Here is a 23,495-nt window from a genome sequence, read left to right as displayed (position 1 = left end):
GGCTGAGACCACACGGCTGCTGCCCACAGCAACAGTCTGAAGGTGAGGATGGAGAGCGTAGGCCATTGGATCAGACAGCAAGGAGGGAACAGCACCACACTGCATGTCCTGGGGCATTGTGGCAGGCGAACCACTGCTGCCCACCATTATTGTCAGCCTCTGTTGGCAGCCTGAGCACCAGTGGGGCCAATGGAGGTGGTCAGTAAAATATCTGCCACCCACTGCCACCTATTACCACTCTATAAGTAGTGTGATTCAGAGGCCATGCACCTAAAACCTGGGTTTGTGGGGGCTGTGGAGCTCAAACCCAGTGATCAAGCCCTGCCCACTGAGGTACAGGGTTGCCTGCACCCTCAAGGGTTGCCTGGGTGTTACCCAAAGGCAGTACTTCTGGGTGGCCTAGGAAACCCCTGCTGCTGCCCCAGGAGCTTTAGGGGCTTCAGGTACTCAAATCCGATTTGCACTGAGGGAGGTACCGCCAGCAGAATGGTTAGAAGGAGGTCGGGAACTCCCACTGCTGCTGACACTTGTATAGCAGTGAGTGCTGGCCCCTGGAGCAGTCCCGCAGAAAAATGGCCACTGTTGCTGCCAACCCGCCTTTAGCTGCCTGCACCAGGTCACCCTCCAGCTGTGCTTGCTGGGGCGTGGGCCTGGGGGCGGGGGGGCTGCACCAACCAAGTCAGCACATCAGTGCTTAGGCTATGGCTAGAAGCCTCAGATTGTGCCCCAGAAATCAGGTTTCAGGGGACAGCTTGTCCGCACTGATCTTTTCCACTTAACCAGTACTGTAAAATGAATGAAAACCAACTTCTGCTCTCCTTGTGCCATTTTCCATGGAAGGGGGAAGAGGATGAAGGGGAAAAGTTCATGTCCTCGAATAGCTATGCGGGGGGCAGCTAATTAATTAGTCTATTGTTTGATTCTCCTTATGTTTCTGTTTTATTCACTGATTCCTTCATTTCTTGCTTTCTTTGGATTTCTTATGAAAATATATTTCTAAAACTAAGTTATTGAAAGAAAACACAATAGGAAACGTAAACGTGTTTATAAATAAAAATAACAAACGTAAAGCTCGTTATATACTATATATTTACTGTACACATATAATATTTATATATTAGTTCCTAGGGCTGCCATAACAGAGTCTTACAAACTGGGTGGTTTATACAACAGCTTTATTGGCTACAGTTTTGGAAGCTAGAATTCTGAGATCAAAGTGTTGGTAGAATTGGTTCCTTCTGAGGGCTGTGAGAGACTGTTCATTCCTCTCTACTTCTGGGTATTTTTGGCATCATTGGAGTGTCTTCATTCACAGACACATCTCTCTGCCTTGATCTTTACAGGTTGTTCTCCCTGCATGCATGTCTCTGTGTTCACATTTCCTCATTTGATAAGGACACCAGTCCTACTGACTAAGGAGCCATGCCAGTGACCTTCTCTTAACTTGAAGACTTTGCATAGACCTTCTCTTCAGATAAGGCCACAGTCTGAGGTACTGAGAGTTAGTACTCCAGCGTGTGTTTGTTGGAGAGACACAACTCAACTCATAATAATATGATACTAGAAGGACCCATAGAGAAGGAAGGAAAGGGGTATAGGGTGACTCTTGTGAAATTATTGGAAACGCAGCCCTGCCACTCACTGTCTCCGTGACTGAATTACACTTAGTTCAATCCTCTGAGCCACAGTTTCTTCTTTGGGCAAAATGGGATGGGATAACAACTTCATCAGTTTTTGTGAAGGTTGAATAAAATACTAGGCATACATTCGACACTCAACAAATGGAAAGCAGATAATTATTGTGATACATGTTATAATAACTGTTGTGATCCATGTGTACATCACAAAACTCCACTGGTGCTAGGGAAATATTATAGTGTTAAGGGATTATCCCCATATAGTCATAAAAAAAATTCTAGTAACCAAAGCTGTCTTAATTTAATTACTATTAATGTCATCGTTTCAATGTAATCTTGACTGTGGGACTCACAATCTCAATTCATCCTTTATTAATTGACACCTGTACTTGAATGCTTGTCCTTAGCTGAGTTTTATTTGATATGAAATGATAGATATATCATGGGATTAACTACTTACTTCAAAGTCATGTTCTTCCGTGATTTGTGTGTTGAAATGAATCCATTGTTTGCAGTTGAAAAGCTAATGAACTACTCACAGTCCTGAAAACTCTCCCAAAGTTTAGAATTCTGTAAGCGCCTATGCATTTGAGGAGCACACAACAGTTTCAGGTGTCACATTGTCCTTGAAATGGAGCACTACCCAATTTCACAATATAAACATATGATTCTTTGATACTCAACCATTCTCTGTTCAATCTCTTTCCAGAACAATGGTTCTAAAAGTGTGTTCATTTTTTTCTTTCCCTTTTTTTTTTTTAAACTGGTAAGGTTTATTAGTTTTCCCACCAGGTTGAACAAAGCAATAGACAGCTGCTAGGCTAATAGCAGGAACAGCTGGCTGTATTATTAGCTCAGTTACTGCCTTTACCTGTAGCTGTTCACCTACAACCCAACAAGTTTGATCCTTAGAAACAAACACTAACAGAAACTGAATCAGTAGAAATGCCAAAGAAATGAAAGAAAAAACAAGTCTCTCACCTTGGAAATGAATGTAGGTGAGTAAGAGGAAATGGTGACATGGTGACATTTAGAAAGCAATTGTACTATCAAATGAATCAGTATGTGATTATCCAAAGAAGAAAAAACTCAAGTGCCCAGCATTTCAGGGCGGATGGGGCTGTTTTCAAGCATTTCCCACTACCTTTTGTCCAAGTGGATTAGCTCATTGGCATACTACAGCCTCTGGCACATTTTTCCACTTACATTTTTCACCTGTCACTACACAATTTGCTTCAGACTTAGCTTTTAGAATTAACTTAAAATGGATTCTGGGGCTTCCAGTGAGAGACAAAAGAGGAAAACCAGCTGATGTGAAAGTCACCACAAATCATTTACAGCCGTAACTGTACTGCCCATGTCCCATTCTATTTCCAAACTGTGTGCTAAGTGCATCCGTGTCCATGCTACACATTTTCTTTATAAGGGTTATAAAAAGCTTGTTGAGCTATTAGAACTCACTACAACCAGGGTTTCATTAAGGAGAATAGATACAGTACCTGGAGACATTAGTCATAAAACTCCATTCCCAGTACAAACAGTGCTTAAAAGAGGCAGAGGGACAGCAAAAAGAGAAGATGGTGTATGGCCATCAGGCTGGGGTTGGAGGGGGAGAAGCAGAAAGGAACTGAAGCAGAAAATTAAATGGTCTGATACTGACTTTGAATAATAGCTCTGGGTGACCCCTAATCTTACTACTGGAAGTGTGCACATATTAAAATTCTCCAGTTGTGATCAATTTTCTGTGTGTAAGATATCTATCCCCTGCCCCAAATGTGCTGTTAGGTGAGTGGGAAGAAGTCAGTCATTTAAGTACTCTTGGAGGCTCTGCAACTATTTTACATCCTTGTGAAATCTGGTGATTTCTTCTCTTTCATTAATTCCTCCAGAAACACTGGCCCTCATGTGGGTCCTTCTCTCATCAGAATCTAATTATTGCCATTCATTTTGGTTCAGCTGCCCAGGCCTAGAGCTCAGAGATCACCATGAGGGAAATCAAGGCTGTGGAGGTATTTGTTAACACTCTCAGTTCTATCTCCATGGGACGGTATCCCCCGGCCACATCCCCAGGACCACCACACACACGTTTTTATTAACTCTTCTTTTGTTTTAAAGTTGCCCACCCTTTTCTAACTTCAATCCTTTTCACCAGTGATTTGCTGTAAAGACAAACCTCCATCTTAATTGTACTTGGGCTTTGATGCCTTAAATTACTTATTTCCATTTATGGTAGTTTTAAGATGAAGACAGGTCATTGTGACTGTCTCTTCTAATATTTTAGATGTAGTCATTACTCAGCTATTATTTTTCTGTGTAGGGGGAAAGGATTTTTCCTGAGACAATTTCTTTTTAAGATGACTTTACAAATAATTCAAGATTTCCCTGAAGAGAAAAAATATACCTCTTGAGAAAAGTTATTTCTTTAGGAAAAAGCCTCCCTAACTCAGGGGGAAAGACTTGAGTTAGAGTTTTGCTTTTCATTTTATCAGGCAATACAGTCTCCAGCATTGTACTCTAGACATCTAGTCCTAGTTTTTGTTCTGATGAACTAGAGCACAAAAGCTGTAATCTAGTTTTTTTTTTTTCAATAGTTAGCTGAAAGATAGGTAGAATACTAAAGCTGAAACGATCAGCTTTAAAAATTGTTTTATTGTAACAGCTTTTAAGATTCACCTCTTCTTATTTGATTATGCAGAACACAAAGAAAGTGATTTTCTTTATATTGTGATTAAACCATAACTAAAAAAACACTAACCAAGTAATTAATTTATAATATTGAAAACATATTTTTTAACTCCCCAAAATTCCATTTCCGTTTCTCCTATTTTCTTACCTCTAATATTTCTAGAATCACCACATAGATGCCATTTTTTCTTTCATGGATGTCTCAGTGAATGTTAGAGTCCTCCCCAAATCCCTTCATGGATGCCTGGCCTTTTCATCTCTGAGTGGGTTTAATTAATTCCCACTATATTAGTTGTCCAATGCTGTTGTAACAAATTACCACAAACTTTTAGTGGCTTAAAGCAATACAAATTTATTACCTTATAAATCTGGAAGTTAGAAGTCCAACATGGATCTTACTGGGCTAGACTTCAAGTATCAACAGGACGGCATTCCTTTCTGGAGACACGGAGAATCTGTTTCCCGAAACTTCCAACATTTTTGTTTCTTGGATCTTTTCATCCTTGAGTCAGCTATACCAGTCAAGTCTTTCCCTGGTTCTGACATGTGTGTCTCCCTCTTTCCCATTTAAGGTCACTTGACAGTACATTGTACGCATCCAGATGTAATCTCTATATGGTCAGCAGATGAGCAAACGATTTCATCTGCAACCTTCATTTTCTCTTGCCAGATGAAATAACATTTACCCAAGTTCCAGAGATTAGGATGTGGACATTTTGAAGAGGACATTCTTCAGCCTGCAACTTCCACCCTCCCAGAGGCATGAAGTAAAAAAGGGATAAGAATAACTTGAAATCAGCTTGGAAATTTTCAATTACATGAACCTGACAACTATATTATTTGAAGTTAACTTATTCAAAAAAAGTATTGATTACAATATAAATTTATAAATAACAGCTCACTTAGTCTCCTATTTTTACTGATGGGAACAAAGATGTCTATATTAAGTACTGTGGGATGGACAAAATTATGTACACAAAATTAAAATTAAGCATAACAGATGTTGCAATCTTTGTATTAATAGTGATAGACTATGTAACTCCTCTAGAAGTAACTGACACATGGTCGCTGCTTGGTAAATGTTATCATTCACCTTAGTGCTCAGTCTATAAAAAAAGTGAGTCTCAGGCATCATCACATTCTGAAGGCCAAATCTGATTTGGGACTCTCAGGACTCATGAAATGCAAATATTGGGTATTGGTCCCTGCAAAAGTCTGGGATCAATTCCAGCATTTGATTTCACCTAATTTTGGTGAAATTATCATGGACTCAGATTTGGTAACTATTGTGAAGTTGTAATACTGCCCAAGTTGTGTGACACTCCTTGATACTGATCTCTAATTTACTGCTCTAACTTATTTCTCTCTCTTATCCTCTTTTACAATCCTACAGTTAAATATAGCATGAGAAGAAATCAATCTGACAGGGATACATAGGAAAAATATACATATAATATTGCGTATTTCAAATTAATATAGATTGTATCATATTGTATGGGATACATAATCTCATATGTTATTTAAGTTATATCTTAGTTGCATAAAGAGTAGATTGGACATAAAATGATAATAATCTGTCATATTCTGCTATAAATAATTGCATGCTATAGTTGACCAAATAATGATACCAAAAAGATTTCCTTATATGTCTCCTTAGAAGCTATAATTGTTAGTTATATTATATGGCAAAAGGAAATTAGTTTTCAGATACAAGTAGGTCTGCTAATCAGCTAAGCTTGAGATGGGGAGATGGGACCAATAAAATCACATGATTCTTTAAAAGTGGAAAAGGTAGAAGAGAACGAAGAGAAGGTCTTATGGGAAGGACTGGGCCTGCTGTTGTTGACTTTGAAAATGACATTACAAATGAAAACTCCTAGGAATGCAAGTGGCCTCTAGAAGCTAGAAAAGGTAATAAATGAACTCTCTCTCAGAGCTTCCAGAAAAGAATGTAGCTCTGCCAACACCATGATCTTAGCCCACTGAGATTTCTATTTGACTTCTAACCTACAGAACTATAACAATACATTTGTGTTGTTTTAAGTTGGTAAATTTGTAATAATTTTTATGGTAGCTATTGAAAATGAATATACATATTTGTATTTCTAAATAGCTATAGGAATTGATAGGTTAAGAAATTTAAATTATTACCTGGAAATGACTTTAAAAATATGTTTCATATTTTTATGAAACATATGCCCCATTAAATGCTATTCCACTATCATTTAATTTAATACAGTTCTTCCAATATGATATACTTCATAGATAAAAGTATTTATAAAATCATGCATACCAGGTTGACGTATGATCGAAAAATTTAAAGGGGATTTTGAAGTAAATGTATCAAAGTGAATGGTATTTCCATTACGTAATTGTAGCAAAAAATTTTGTTTCACACCCAATGAAAAATGAAAAATGACAACCACATTAACCAGAACAAATGACATTCATGTTTTTCAGAGGTAGGAAAAAATCAATTTACCTTTAAAAGCCATTTACAGTCTGTGTCTATCACACCTATAGTCTAAATTATTAAAGTTTTAAAGTCTTAAAACTGCACGATTTCATGAAAACCCAGAATACCACCTCGGATATACTTATTGCATCATTATGAGGTAGGAAGGTAGTGGTTTTTGACTCCTACACTATCTCACCAATCATTCTGACAACTCTGTCGATTAGATGGCAAGTATTCTGGAAAAGTCAAGAGCCCCTACCCCTCCCACACAACACCCAAAAGGGCACAGAGACAGGAACAAAATGGTGTGTTCTTCCAGATCGTTGTGGAGGACTGGGGAGGATGGAAAGCAAGCCTCAATCATTAAGCTGCAAGACTCACATTTCCTGCTTTGCCTAACTGCAATGTCTCTTCAGTGAAAAGCATTCTTTCCCCAAGCTCTCCTATAATAGTCACACTGTTGTCCCTTCCCTTTTACTTTCCACTTCAAAAAAGACAAATAAGGACATGCAGGAAATGTAAGTGAGAAATACTTCAAAGTCAGTTTTCTGCTTGTCATGGCCTAAACCAGTTTCCACTCCTGAGAGACTTGCTGGAAGACTGAGGTTTGACTTGAACACTTTAGAATGTTCCAGAAGTATGCTTTGTAGCAATGTCCCTGAAGAAAATGAATGCTTACTCCGCGAGCTGCTGTGAAGCAAGGCGATGCACACAGAGAGGAATCGTTCATCTTCTTCTGGCTCCAGGGGTCTCTCCCACCAGCCAGTTTGACATATAAAATTTCATCCTCACTTGGTGGTAAAGTTGCCTGCTGCTGCCTCCGTGTAGGGAAAAGTTGCCTGAGTTCTATAAAGGTGAAGAAGTTGTTACTTCTGTTAAAGAACAGTACAGAGAATTGAATGGGGAGAGAAGTAGAAAGTGGAGGGAAAAGTAAACTTGGGAAGTAATCAAAGAATGGAAAAGAACTGACATTTTACATAAGACAAACCATGTGCAATCTTAGAGATTTTATGGACCATATTATAAAATGTTTTAAGATCAATTACCCAATAACAACAAATTTCTACAAAAAGACTGTTGCTACAGTTTCTGCTTGTAAATAGACAGAGAATTTCTCTTCCTGCCTGCCTGATGCGCTCTTCCTCATGTTTATCCATGTGCACACATTTAAATTGGGTAGAGTTATATTTTATCATTATGATCACTGAATGTAAGTACAAATGGAGGGCACTTACTGCTTTGATATACTGATGGCATAATTAAAATTCCCTCTTCCACGAGGTTTCAAGTCTTCAAAGTCCTTTCACCTCGGAGCATCACCTGTGAAGTAGGCTAATTACATCATTAGAACAATGCTGGTTTACATCATTAAAACCTGTGTTCATTTTCTGGCTCTCTCCCCTAAAAAAAAAATGTTTTTTCTTAAGTTCTCCAAATCTCTGTTTTCTCATCTGTTAAAATGTGGTTTTTAATTTACAGAGTTCATGTGGGGATTCTATGAGATGGCATAGAAAAACTCCTTGCATAATCCCAGAAAGTAGATGTTTTCTAAATATTAACTTTGTACCTTCTTTTAACTTACTGCTTGTTCATGCTCTCATTCCTTATTGTAATTATTGTCCCTTTGTTTTTTTGTCTCACTCCCCCGCCCCCCGCCATTTTATTAACTTGTAGCTTGATTTCTGAGGTCTTGACAAGCTTAAACTGGGCTTACCATGTGACATTCCAAAGACTTCTCCCGTGTATGGACATAGTTCATGTGATGGCCATCACTGTAGTTTTAAATGTGGATACCACAGAAATCATGCAAGTCTTTGCTTGTCTGTCTTTATTTGTGCATAATTCCTGAAATAGAGAAGCAATAATACAGAACCAGAAAGTTCTATCTTGACTTAGTGATTGTGAACTACTAGCTATGATAGTAATACTGACATCTTCCATTTCAGGTCCAATGATATTATTTTTTTTTTTAAAGATTTATTTTTTTTTTTATTTTATTTTATTTATTTATACAAGCACTGGGTACAGTCAGAAGCGCGGGAGGGTGAGAGAATTCACCAGAGCCAGAGCGGGGAGCAGAGCAGGCAGAAGGACCGAAGTACACTGCTGAGGGGAGCAGCGGGCGGCAAGAGAGGTCTGCGCGCCATGTGGGACCCTCCTCCGGTGGCCGGGGAGCAGCCGGGGATCGAACCGGCGTCGCAGAGGCTGCGGGCAGCTTCGCAACCCAGCGCTCAACCGCTGCGCCACGGGGGAGGCCCAGGTCCAATGATATTAAATCACATAACTCTAGGACGGTCACTGGGGGATTCATTTAGTTTTCATGCTAAATGATGACTATTTATTGACCTCCTAATTTGTGCTAGAATGGTGAATACAATGGACACAATTTTAAAATTTAGATAAACCTAAAAAATTTATACCAAAAATAATACTGACAAATATTTTATACATTTAAAATTTGTTAATTAAAATGTTTTAATTGCGATAAAACGCACATAGCATAGAATTTACCATGTCAGCCACTTCAAATGTTCAGTCTGTGGCACTAAGTACATGCGTATTGTTAAGCTACCATCACCACCATCCATCTGCAGAACCTCACTCTTTTTCAATCATAATTGAAACTCTGTACCCATGAAATTATTCCTTAATTCTCCTCTACCCCAGTCCCTAAAATCACCATTCTACTTTCTTTCTGTATGAATTCGACTATTCTAGGTACCTCACATTAGTGGAATTATATAGTACTTGTCCTTTTGTGATTTACTAATATCACTTAGCTTAACGACCTCAAGTTTCATCCATGTTGTGGCACAAGTTAGAATGTTTTCCCTTGCTATTATTAATAATACTGCTATGAACTTGGGTTTGGAAATATCACTTCTACACTCTGTTTTGGGTATATAAACTGAAGCAAAAACCCTGGATCATATACTTATTTTATTTTTAAATTTTAAAGAGCTGACATTCTGTTTTCCATAGCTGATTTTACATTCCTACCAATCATGCGCAAAGGTTCCAATTTCTCTACATACTTGCTAACACTTGCCATTTTCTGTTTGATTCTCTTTTTGCTGGGTTTTTTTTGTTTGTTTGTTTGTTTTTGTTTTTGTTTTTTTTTTTGGATCGTAGCTATCCTAATGGATGTGAGATGGTTTCTCATTGTGTTTATGATTATTATGATTTGTATTTACCTAATAAATTGTGATACTGAATATCTTTTCAAGTGCTTATTGGCCATTTATATATCTTCTTTGGAGAAATATCTTTTTAATTCCTTTGTCCGTTTTTAAATAAGATTTTTTGTTGTTGTCAAATTGTATTGGTGATATATTTTTGAGGCTAAAAGGACAGTGCATGACTGTTTACAATAGCTAAGCTTTGGAAATAACCCAAATGCCCCAAAATAGATGACTGGATCAAGAAGATGTGGTACATATATACCATGGAATATTACTCAGCATTCAAAAAAGATAAAGACATGCAATTTACAGCAACATGGATGGCGCTGGAAGGGATCATGCTCAGCGAAATAAGCTAGAAAGAAAAAGAAAAATACCAGATGGTCTCACTCATAGCAGGAATCTAGAAAACTTAAATAAGGGACCAGGAAAAAGAATAACTATAAGAAAGTAAAAATCGAAATCAACAAACAACTATGAACAAGAGACAGCCTATGGGGGGTGGGGGGCGGGGAGGGGAGGGATTGGGGTCAAAATAAGGGGGTTGCAATTGTATGGGGACTATAAAAATAAAATTAAAAAAAATGAATGGGGGGCACCTAGTTATATATCCCGTCATTCTGGAGATGGATACCTTGCACAACTAAAAGAAACAAATAAAATAAAAGCGAATGTTTGCTGAACATCCGTAGTGAAAATAAATAAATAAATAAAAGGACAGTGCATGATTGCTATTTTATTATGAAAGTGTCTTTTATCTCCTGTTGTCTCAAGCTTTTTCATGTCTTCAAAAATAAGATGTTACAGATAAATATCACCTAAATTTTTATATAGTTTATTTTATTTTGGTTATATGATTTCAGTAACAAAGTCAAAACTAGGCCACGGTTGGGATTTGCTGCATTTATTATGGTCTCTGGCCATAAAAGTTATGTGTCTTTAGAAAGAGGCTTTCTGAACCATTTCCTTTCCACTCTCTCAGCTTTTTGTAAAAAGAGAAATCCTTTGGAGATGAAATTTCACATGCTTTTCATCACATTAATGGAAAATAATGTTCTAAGGTGTTTTGAAAGTGAATTTTCAAAAAGTTTTCTATGTATTGGTAGACTTTAAAAGGTGCCAAGAAATAAGTTGCAGACTCCATTAGGCCTATAGGCCGTTTTAATGAAGACTCATGTTAAGATGTATTAGTCAACATTATTTTAATCTCCCATTTTATGATATGTCAACAGAAACTAAATAAAGTTTTCAATATATCCCTGAGCATACTTGAGGCATGGGGATGACTTATATATTCTAAGACACAATTCTGCCTTATATAAATACTTGATGCTATTTTCTTGCTCACAGTAGAATAAAATGTTAATAATTTCGTGAGTTCCTGCAATTTTACTATCCATTTCTTCCAGGTTCTATATAACATTTAGTGAGCACTAAACCCTAAAAGACTCGGGCAATTCAGTTTGAATAACCACTTAAAAGTACATATGCTTACTCAAAATAACTGAGCTACTTGATTCTGCAAAACGAAGTTGAAAAATCCCTGAAGAACAGACTCTGATGAAATAGGAGGTTGCAAACTGACTTTCATTTATATCCCTGGATACTTTTTTCCCAGAAAATTACATTCACCTGCATATTTCTTTACATAAATATTTTCTATTTTTAAGAAATAGCTAGAAACTCATTCTGGGTAATTTAAGTGGCAGTCTACTTAGATTCTAAAGGATTAACTTTTTAGATTCTATTCTATCATTTGGTTGAAGCCTTCTCTAGACTTGCCCTCTCCAATCTTTTGAATTATTAACTTAATCTAAATAACTTACAGTAAATATTTAATATTATATTACAGTGTATATAATAATACAGTATATATATTTAGCACATAGTAATTGTTATATTTATAATAATAGAATAATTTCTTTGGAAATAATGCAGAATAAGGCAGAATCTATAATAGCATAAAATGATCAGATATAATAATTTTTCAATACACTTATCAAATGGTATGCTCGGCATTGTCTTAGGTACAGCATAAATTCTAATCAGCAAGATGTAAATGGTCCAGATCCTCATGAAGATTGTAGTGGAGAGGAAAGAGTAAAAACAAAAGCAGTGAAAAAGGGAATATGAAAAGAACCCCATAATTACACTTTGGAGTTGTAAAGAAACAATATGCAGAAATGGAGAATAATATGCAGAGAAAAGAACTCCTCACTTTTGACCATGATGTGAAGGTTAGGTAAGAAGGAACCAGTACTGCTTTCATGTGTGAGTGAATGCATGTGTGCAAGTATTGGGGGAGAGTCTAACATGAGAGATGAACCAAAGTAACTCAAACACAGAAGGAAAACACCAAGAGGAAAGGTCTAGATGTGGATCATGAAAAGATGTGGACAGGATTTCACATTTTACCTTATGTTCAGTAAGAAACTGTTGAGGACAAGCATGAAATCCACATGCAATCTGGACCTTTCTCTTAAATGAGGCAAAAGCTGTCTGCTGCTGGGGAGGTCAGGAAACTCCCCCTTTTCCAGTAAAGCAGAAAGACTGGTACTGATAAGCACAGGCTACCGTCCACCACAGGTGGAGGAGGAGACTCACACACCCAGGGTTTCACACAGATAGAATTGTAGTTCCATTCATTAAGAAGCACTCTCCAGCTTCATCTAGGCAGCTGACTGCATGTTTGGAGAGGATTTTGACATCTGAAGTAAACTGAATTTAATTATGGCAACAATTAAAATCCTGATGTAACGCTACTATTTACCAGCTTGATTCAATTCTCCAACACCCCCACATAATCATTAACCATGTAACAGAAGAAAAGCATGCACATTTCTGGTTGTAAATGCTATTTATGCATATAGATAGGTGATAGATAAACTAGATAGATATATATATGCATAAAAAGTGTTTATATATCTATATATAAATATATATTCTTCCTCTCTCCCAGAGGGAATGGAAGTAGAATTCTATATGTGTAAAACCCTCTAGCTTTCTCTCTCTTTTTATATATATAAATATATATATGTATATATACACATATATGTATTAATCAAACATTATAAAGCATATAAAAAAGGCAAGAAAAAGAACAAGGTCATTGTTGAGAATAAAACAATCAACAGAACCAGACATAGAGATGATTCAGATTTAGAATATTCAGAGACTTTAGAATAAATCTGATTAATATTTTAAAATTATCTAGTGGAAGATGTATGCAGGCAGCAAAGGTAAATTTTTGCAGACAGATGCAAAGTATAACTATAATTGTCAAGTAGAAATGCTAAAAATGAAAAATGCCATGTCAGAAATGAAGAATTCCTTCAAAGGATTTATCAGCTGACTGAACATGAAAGACGGAAAAATCAGTTAACTTTAAGGTATATCAATAGAATTTATACAAACTGAAATGAAAGGGGGGAAAGTATGAAAGGAACATCAAAAAGTTGTTGGAAAATATGCAACAATTCAATACAAATGAAATGGGAGCCACAGAAGGAGAAAAGGCAGAAATCAAGGGAGAAGAAATATTAGAGGAGATAAGAGACAATAATTTACTAAAATTAATGAAGGGCGATGAATTACGAATCAAAGCAGCTTAGCATAAAAGGTACCTAGACGTACCCTAGACACAGTGCTTTCTGTGAACTTAATTATGTCCAACAATTTGTATGTTGAAGCCCTGACTCTCAGGACCTCAGCTTGTGGTCCTATTTAGATAGCTTTTTTACATAGGTAATTAAATTAAAAGGAGATCTGTAAGGTGGGCACTAATCCAATGTGATCCATGTCTTCATAAGAGGAAATTTGGACAGAAGCACATACAGAGCAAAGTCAACATGAGCACAGCATGGGAAGATGATCATCAACCGGCCAAGGAGAGACCCTCGGAGAGATCCTTCTCCAAGGCCCTCAGAAGGAACCAGCTCTGCTGAGTCCCTGATCCTATACTGCCAGGAGCTAGAATACTGAGGAAATAAATTTTTGTCATTTAAGCCACCTAGTCTGTGGTACTTTGTTGTGGCGGCTTAGGCAAACTAATACAGTGCTGAAAATCAAAGGTAAAGAGATAATCTGGAAGGTAGCTAAGGGAAAGCAATACATTGCTTTACTGTTAGCAGACTAGTACCACAAGATATGCCTAAGGAATTTCTTCAGATAGAAGATAAGATAAAAATTTAAATCCACACAAGAAGTAAAAACACCTGAAATGGTAAAAGTGCACATAAATATAAAAGATATTTCTTCTTTTTAACATATTTGAAAGATGAATAAGTTTGACTAAAGAAAAATAGGGGAATTTAGACATGTAAAAGTAAAATGTAGAACACAAACAATGGAAGGGTTAAAATGGAAAAACACTGTTGTAGAGATCTTTTTTAAGTAATATATTATTTGAAAGTTATTAGGATAAATTAAAGGAACACAAATAACTGACAGAGTATCAGCATAGATCCTACAGATATTAAAAATAATAATATCATGTGCCTTGCTTATAAGTTTGGTCAGTTATACATAATGGATAGATTTATTAAAAACACAAATTATTAAAGCTTATTCAGAAAGAAGTAATAGTAGGAAACTGAATTTGTTGTCACGCTTTACTGAAAACAAACTTTAGATCCAAATGACATCGTAAGCAAATTCTACCAAAAATAAAAGAAATAACACCAACCTTATGCAAATATATAGAAATACATAGAAAATTAAAAAAATCTTTAAAAATGCTTCTAGAACTAAGAAAGGAATTTACAAAGTTGCAAGACACAAGGATAAGCTACAGTAAGCAAATCAATATTATTTCTGATGTGCTAGCAAATAATTATTGCAAACTAAAATTTTGAAAAATCCTATTTTAGTAACATCAAAACTACGATGTACTCAGATATAGATTTAGCACAATTTGTGCAAATCCTATGCACTGACAGTTACAAAACAGCACTGAAACCAATTAAAGAAGACAAATAAATGGAGAGCTCTCAGTATTATTAGTTGTCATTTTCCCCCAAATTAGTCTGTCATAATCATAATCAAAATTCTAGCAAACTATATTTTGTGGAAATTGATAAGCTGATTCTAAAATTTATGTGGAAATGCAAACTATCTAGAATAGTAAAAATCATTTTCAAAAAGAGAAACAAAGCTCATTAAAACTGTGTGCTATTTATGTAAGTATAGACATATGGATCATTGAAACACAATAGAGAAAAACAGATACAGAAGTACCCAAGGTAAGTTTATGATTTACTGTCAGTTAAATGTTCTATTTCTTTTTAATGTATCATTCATCATTACTGCCTTGCATTGTAGTTAGATCCATTATGGGATCATGAAAGATATAGGATATTCTTTTTTATGTCTTATATTTAAGACATAAATCTTACTGTGTCTTGCTTATAATTAAAAATTCTGTCCCATAAAGTTCAACCTATTTTCCATTATTTGAATACTCAGTCTACTTTATCATATTAACTCCATATAATCTAAAATATAACAGGTAATCAACAAATATTCATAAAATTAATAAATGAATAATAATAATTGAATCTTAAATTTCTTGATTCCTATATATTGCCACTTATGCAAAAGGCAAGTGAATTAGTCATCAACTTAACAACACTGTACATAAACTAAAGAAAAAGAATTTACTGAGCAACTATTGTCATCTAGATAATGTTTTAAGTCATTGTAGTACAAAGCATTGTAACATTTCTCAATGCTGTTTTGTATTGGGGACACAGTCAAATCTCTGGTTTCATAGTAAGCATTTTACTTCTTTAGTGTTTAAACACTATGTCACCTGATTTAATTGGCATATGTGCCCATGATTCATATATTGTTCTTGGTTGAAGTGCAGAAGACATCCATGTAAACAAATGAATAAAATAAATGAATGTATACATGTAGACATATATTTACATGTGCATGTATAATTGAAAAGAGAAAATAAAGAAGTAAAACCTTCATTTGTTTATTTCAGTCTAAACTTGTTAAAACTAGAGTTATTATAGCCTCATAATGAATCTAAATAAAATTTTTTAAAACTGCATTGATGATACAATACTGCTTTTAAAATGTGATTAATTTTTTTTAAAGATTTATTTATTTGTGCATACAAGAGCTGGAGTACAGGCCAGAAATGTGGGGGGTGAGAGGATTCACCAGAGACAGAGTAGCGAGCAGAACAGGCAGATTGACTGAAGTACACTGCTGAGGGGAGCAGCGGGTAAGCGAGTCAGGAGAGGTCTGCTGTGCCATGTGGGTTGCACCCTGGCCGCCCGGGGATCGAACTTGTACTGCAGAGGCTGCGGAATGCTTCAGAGTGTGGTGCTTAACCCCTTGCACCACCAGGGAGGCCTCTAAAATGTAATTACATTCTTAATAGTTAATGAATGATTCAGAAAAGATCTATGTTTTCAGATTTTTCTCAACAGACTTATCAAATTATCAGATATGGTTTATATTTACAAAATTGATGAGGAATTTAAAGTAAAAAAATTTTGCAAATATTTGCCATACTGCCATTTTCTGGTAATCTTACCCAAAAGACACATTTTAAAATAAAGAAACTTTCATTAATATTTTTCAGCAGGATAAAAAAAAACAGATTGCAATTCAATGTGTTTAAATACTAACTTAAAAGTAGATGACTGTAATTGCAGATTATATATATGAAAGAGAAAATATATCGTTTTATAAATTGAGATATACATTGTTCACCAGATTTTATCTCAAAATGGATCTATAATTTAAAATCCACTTATTGGAAACTTTCTTGAAATATTCAGTTCAACAAATATTTACTGAGCATCTGTCCTATGCCAAGAATTGTTCCAGAAGAGTTTGAGCTCTAGCAGAGAGAAAAAAAAAAAAAATCCTCCCAGTCTTTGTGAAGCTTACATTCTAGCAGAAAAGAGAAAATCATGAAAGAAAGAAAATACAAATAATTAAAATAAAGGTCACATGTTATGAAAACAGGAGGGTGAGAGGCACAAGTATAGGGGAGTGCTAGGGGCAATTTTAAATAAAATAGTCATGGAACACTGCATTGAAATGTGGGATAAGGCCCTGCTTATGTCTGGTGTAGGAACACTGAGTACTCTAGGCAGAGCAAAGAGCTGTGCAAATGTCTCAGGGCAGTGTGGAGTGTTTGTGGCTGAACAGAGTGAGCAAAGCAGAAAGGAGTAAAAGCGAATTGGGGGCTGGGGAGGAAGAGAGAGCAGAGTACAGAGGAGCAGAAGAGTTGATCATGGAGGGCACTTTAGGTTGTCCTAAAGCCTATAGCATTTTCTAGGATGAGATGGGGAGTTGATAATTCTTTCCTCTTGTATTCAAGGAGAATAAGTCAAGACTGCTCGGGGAATGACTTCTCTGTCACTGAATGCCAGCAAGGCCGTCTGCCCCAGCCTCTCCAAGAGTCCTCTTCTGGACTGGCATTTCCTCCAGGAGCCAGGTATCACTGGATTTGCCAGCCCTCCCCCAAGAGTTCCTGTTACACTTCATTTTAGATATTTATTTATTATTGCCTTAAAATCCTACATATATTATACAGCAGATACTTAAATAACCGTTGTTTACTTCCACACTGTTTAGTCATAGTGTTGATGAGGATAAACAAGAGGGCTTACTGGGGCCACCATGTATGGAGCTTACTGGGGCCACTATGAATGGAGCTTATGCATTGTCCCCCTGTCCTTGTGGGTTTTCTCTGGGTACTCATCATTTGTCGAAGGTACTAAAGCTATGCAGGTTAGATTCATTGGCATGTCTACATTGTCCCACCCTGAGTGAGTGAGTGAGTGGGTGAATGAATGAGTGGGTGGGTGGGTGAGTAAGTGAGTGAGTGGGTGAATGAGTGGGTGGGTGAGTATGAGTGAGTACCTGGGTGGGGGGAGAGTGAGTAGGTGGGTGAGTGAGTGAGTGGGTGGGTGAGTGAGTGGGTGGGTGAGTGAGTGAATGAGTGGGTGGGTGGGTGAGTGAATGAGTGGGTGGGTGAATGAATGAGTGAGACAGTGGGCGAGAGGGTGAGTGGGTGGCTGGGTGAGTAAGTGAGTGAGTGGAAGGGTGGGTGGGTGCCTGGGTGACTGAGTAAGCCTGCTGTGGAATAGCTTCCTGCCTTGAGGCCTGAGCTGCTGAGAGAGGCTATACCACTCTTGACCCCGAATTGGAGTAATCAGTTGGAACATGAATGAAGGAATGAATGAATGAGTGAGTGAATACAAACGATTGTTTAATATTAGAGTTTTGGGTCATTATTTAGGAATTTGGTTATGTTTTTGTGCCAGATATAAAACTGTAGGAACTTAACTCTTGTTTATATTAATTAGTCTATGGTAAAACTGGTTTCTTTATATGTTCTGTGGCTTAGAGTCCCAGTTTCTTTGAATCTATCAATGATATTAAATGAGGACATAGTGCATCTCTCTTGAAAGCAGTTTTTATTCTGCAGAGTAGAACTGCCTTGCACAAAGAACTCAATGAATTTTTTTTTTAATGAATATGGTCTCGACTTATACAAATGTCAATTTCCACATATTAGAGGAATCTTACTTAGAACAAACAGCACATGTAAATGTGCCATCCTCTTGAAATCTGTACCTACCAAAAAGCATTATTGCACTTTTAATTTTTTCTCAGTTATAAGCAAACATTTTCATGTCATTTCTAATTATTGAACTTTCATGTGGAAAGAAAATACTTTGTCAACCAGGTTCCCTTAATCACATCATTTAATGGCCTTCTAAGTTTCACATTCCATATTGGTCCTAGTTCTTCCTTCAAATAGAATACTTGCCTTTTAAATAGTTAGGTATTTAGTTAAGATATAATGTAATATTCTGTCTCCTGTCTACTGTATCTTTCACATGAAGTATTATAGGTTTGACTATTCTACGTTTTTCAATCTTCTCTCTTCACAGAGTTTAATATTTTTGTTTTAAGGTGAAACTGGTGAAAATCAAATTACCGTCATGATTTGTTGTTCTACTATGGGTGCATTGTATTAGGAAATTCAATTATATGTCAATCCTATGTCTTCATCACAGTTTTTGTTACACAACATCCTATATTTGGAGAGTCATTCATGGCCCATTGGGAAAGGTTAGAACTATAATTAGACCTTTTCTCTAGACACTTGAGCAATGGAATGCATGAAGGTTAGTAACAGCTTCCCATTAATTGCTCCCTTGTGGTTTTACAGTAAAGCTGTTAACTTATGTACTGGGGCTGCTACCCACAGCATCCTTGCACTGACATTTGAAGCAGTGATTAGAATGTCATTGCTTTCCAATACTTCATTGTTATTCAGGGAACACATTCGATGCCTTTCTCCTCATACTGCAGGGATCACAAATTCAGACACAAAAAAATATCATCTCTGTTTCTTTATCATCAGAATAGGCTTTTGAAAGTGGGTTTGTTCTGAATACAGTGTTCACACTGGACTCTGTTCTGCACAGTGTCACTGTCTTGTCTTTCAAACTAATGGGAACAAAGCAGAATCATTCTTTATGTGCAAAGCAGTGCACCCCAAGGGCAAAACATCTATCAGTATGAAAAATAGTCAAGTAACAACCAAGAAATTGTGTTTTGTGGAAGCTCATGAGTTTGATTGTATGTTTGAGCCAGCACACTGCCATGTTAGTTTTCTCAAATCTTTGAACTTAATAGTTTCTTATTCAAATGTCTTTCTTATCATTTATACTGCCTGAATTCAACTATTCAGTTTGTCCTGTCAGTACTTGCCTGTATCTCAACTAAGACTGAGATTTACTGAGCTAGAGAGCACAATTATCTTTCTGTCTCAGAAATAAATTACGACTCCAAAGCCCTGCTCTTTCTTCATCCTTCTCATTCATTAAAAAAAAAAAAATCTTCACCATGGATAGTATTAGGAGATCATATTTTAATGAAGACTACAACCTAGCTTCCCCTCCTCTTTTTTCATTTCTCATTTCCTCTTAATGTATTGCAAGAGTGTATATATGTGTGTCTGCAGTGCATGCATACACACATACAGATATAATGTATATACAAAAAATAATATATTTATGAATTGATTCATTTAAAACTTCTCATATTATGGATTCCATAAAGTAAGGTGTCCTGATATCAATTCTGTTCTTATTCTCAAGGCCATTTAAAACATTTTCTTTTAAAAAAATATGAAAAAAGACTTTTAATATGTGCTGCACCTTAATGTGGATATCTGATATATTGCATTCTCATGAAAAAAATTACTTTTCTGCCACCAGAAGTGGCTGAAGAGTAGCTGCAAAATTGAAATGATCATGATGAAACTCTGTAGTACAGGGTCAAGGGAAGTTAGAAGGATTATTAAACAGCTGAAAAGCCAGACTGAAGGGGAAAGGTCCCCAGAAGTGAGATTATTGCGGGCAGAGAAGAGAAGTTGGAATGGAGACTATATTTAAGTGTCTGAAAAGTTGGAATTCTGAGTCTTTACTGTCAATAGACAAGAGAAAATGGACATAGAGTTCTTAGATTGATTAAAAATTTTCCTATGGCTCAAGATTTAAAGTCTTGAAATTTTAAATGTAATTATGGCATTTTGAAAAAAAAAAAAAGTTTTGTTGAAAGTATTTTAAAACTTGTTTCATGTGTGTAAGATAAACATAATAAATTCCTTTCCTCATGAATGTATCTTTATGTTAAGGTTCATGAAAGAGGGTTGATTTATAAAGTTCATGAGGACAGAGAGATGGGGCTCGTGATTGGCATGGGAATACACACATAAAGGCTCCAGAGGACGAAGAGGTCTTTTACAGGAGTGTAAATGGCAAGTGAAGGGGAAAAGCCTGTCATCTAGAAGGTGTAGGTCGAAGAGGATTGATTATTGAAGGATGACAAGAGTTGTGTGGTATTGTTCTCGTAGACTTGTGCATGCCACTGTAGTGTAACTGACCGGCAGTAAGGAATCTCGAGTACAAGGTTTGTTATCTAGTATTTATCCTCTTGTTATGCTTTTAATTTTTTGTAGTTCCTACAGCTAGTTTTAGAATACAACCTGAATTCAATGAGAGACTCCCACGCTTCATCAGCAAGACTTTTCAAATTAACTTTAGTCATTCTGACTTTAGGAAATATTTTCTGGCATTTTAACACACATGATTGCAATGCAAAGAGTATACATGCACACATACATACATATGAACTATATACAGCTAATAATGATGATCATTATTGTGATTATAATTAAAACTAGTATTTGCTGAGGGCTTACAAAGATTTCATATATTCTTTACATCAAACCCATGAGGTAGGTACTAACATTATATGTACTTCACAGAAACTGAAGCCAAGAGTTGCTAAGTGATTCACATACATACAGCAAATGATTGCACTAGAGTTTGGAACTAGGCCTGTTTGACTTCAAAACATGTTCTTAATTGCCATAATATATTGGCTGCTTTTCTCCTTGGTATTTGGGTTACCCAATAAATAACAATATATTGTTTGTTACAGATAACAGACCTTTGGAAGAATATGTGAAATATTTTTCAAGATATTTCAGAGTTTACCCCATTCTATCATTGTCTTGAAATAAACTTATCCCCCTATTGTTGTTAGCTATTTTGCCTCTTATTTTAAAGAAAGAATAAGTAAATCTATCACTTTTATGCCTGTGCTATAGACTTTCCTTGATAACACCTTCAATGATAACTTTGGGAACATGTGTCGGATATTTATTATCTAGAATCCATGCATCCTACACTTTTAAAAAGTCAGAGCTGTGAGGATAGACCAAGCTGCTACTGGTCAGAACAATTATTTGGTGCTGCAGGCAATTTGTATATCTCTAACTAGCTAGCTGTTATCATAAAGTACTTTACTTGAAAAGGTTAGAGGGGATTGGGGGTTATCTCACACAGCTTCACCTTGCCTGAGGTCAAGCAGTGTGTGTCCATATAGAACAAGGGATAGAAGGAGGGAAAATGGTTCCACATGCTTGCTGGCTCACATGGTAGGCATCTGCTTTATTCAGTCTTTGTACTTTTATTCAGGGGGGGGATATCTTATCAGAGTGCTGCCAACAGTCTGTGTTTTAGAGGTGTTACAATATCAACCTGTGTTGCTTTTTCTGTATCTCTTTATAATCTGCCCAGCTTCTGAGAAATTATTGCCATTTCCCTCTTCCTACAATCAAAATGTCAGTGCCTCCCACCAAATAGATTTTTCTCCTTGAGGATGAACATGTAGACTCACAAAAAATTCATGTGACTCAAGTTTATAGTGACAGAGCAGTGGCCTTATTTTACATAAAAATACAAGAGTTACTTTTAAATAGAGGAAAGCAACTGCTTTCAAAGGGAAAATGGTTTTTACTCCATAAACAGATGACTAACCACAACTTTGGGGGGAGATAAAGAGCAATCACTCTGGCCCAAGTAGGAAAATCTTTCCTATAGTAGGTTTATCAGATTCTAAACAATGGTGTGGAAATTCCTTCTAGAATTTGTAAATATCATGGTCCAACATAAATGCTAGTTTATTAAACCTTTTTTGACACATCTCTGTTCCCCCTGTTTTGTTTTTAATTATTTTATTTATATATATTTTATATCATTATTTTTGTACAACGTATGCTTTCTCGTCTCAGGTGTAGTCCCTGGAAAATTCCCACCAATTCACCCGTGCAGCATCGCCATACACCCTTCTGTTCCTCTTCTTTAAAGGAAGTTGCCTTTGCTGAAAAAGCAACTGTGCCACTGCAGTGGGAAGCTAAAGGGAGCAGAGCTGGGGTCTCTGATCTGCGCAGATCTGCCTGAACAGAAGCTCACAGTGCAGCCGGGTTTGGAAAAACCTTGAAAAAAAGAGAATTAGGGCCTCCCTGGCAGCGCAAGGGGTTAAGCACCGCACTATGAAGCAATCCGAAGCCTCTACAGCACTAGTTCCATCCCTGGCCGGCCAGGGAGCTACCCACATGGCTCAGCAGACTTCTCCCGTCTTGCCCGCTGCTCCCCTCAGCAGTGCATCTCAGTCATTCTGCCTGTTCTGCTCCCCACTCTGTCTCTGATGAATCCTCTCACTCCCCCCATCTGTGGCCTGTACCCCAGCTCTTTTATGCATAAATAAATAAATCTTTAAAAAAAGAGAGAGAGAGAATTATGAGGGACTAGCAGTCACTATTCAAATATATTTAGGATACTTGGAACCCAATTAGAGTAATTGAAGCTAGGTAATTTAATGAAAAGATTGGATTTAGTCAGCTTGCTTTTACAGTCATTAAATGTTAGTGAGGCTGCTCTCACTCCTCTTGTAAAATTTCTTTTTAATTTTCTTTTTTCGAGGGATGAACTGCTGCTTATTTTTCTGTTGTTCCCACAAGGTAGTCAAAACGCCCCAAATAAAATCAGACTTGCATTTGATAGGACATGAATGTGCCTGGTCAGTATGAAATTCTGAAATTCTTATCAAAGTTCTTGTTCAGTGACTTCATTGTGTCCTTGTAAAATAGATACTATGCTTTTCTACTTTCTAGTTGGAAACTCAGGTCTGGAAAATTTT

General features: G+C 36.5%; 1 pseudogene across 1 annotated transcript in view; it reads right to left on the bottom strand.

The window, feature by feature from the left end:
* Positions 1-371: 371 nt before the first annotated feature.
* LOC311187232 (large ribosomal subunit protein uL18-like) overlaps positions 372-23,495 on the bottom strand; it is a 75,161-nt pseudogene continuing 52,037 nt past the window's right edge. The window contains exon 4 of the transcript in view: positions 372-551. The product of the transcript in view is annotated as a large ribosomal subunit protein uL18-like (transcript). The remainder of the gene's footprint in view (positions 552-23,495) is intronic.

Source organism: Talpa europaea (assembly GCF_964194135.1).
Source record: "Talpa europaea genome assembly, chromosome: 2".
Lineage (NCBI taxonomy): Eukaryota > Metazoa > Chordata > Mammalia > Eulipotyphla > Talpidae > Talpa > Talpa europaea.
The sequence above is the reverse complement of the archived record's forward strand: the minus strand, read 5'-3'. Positions and strand labels throughout refer to the sequence as shown.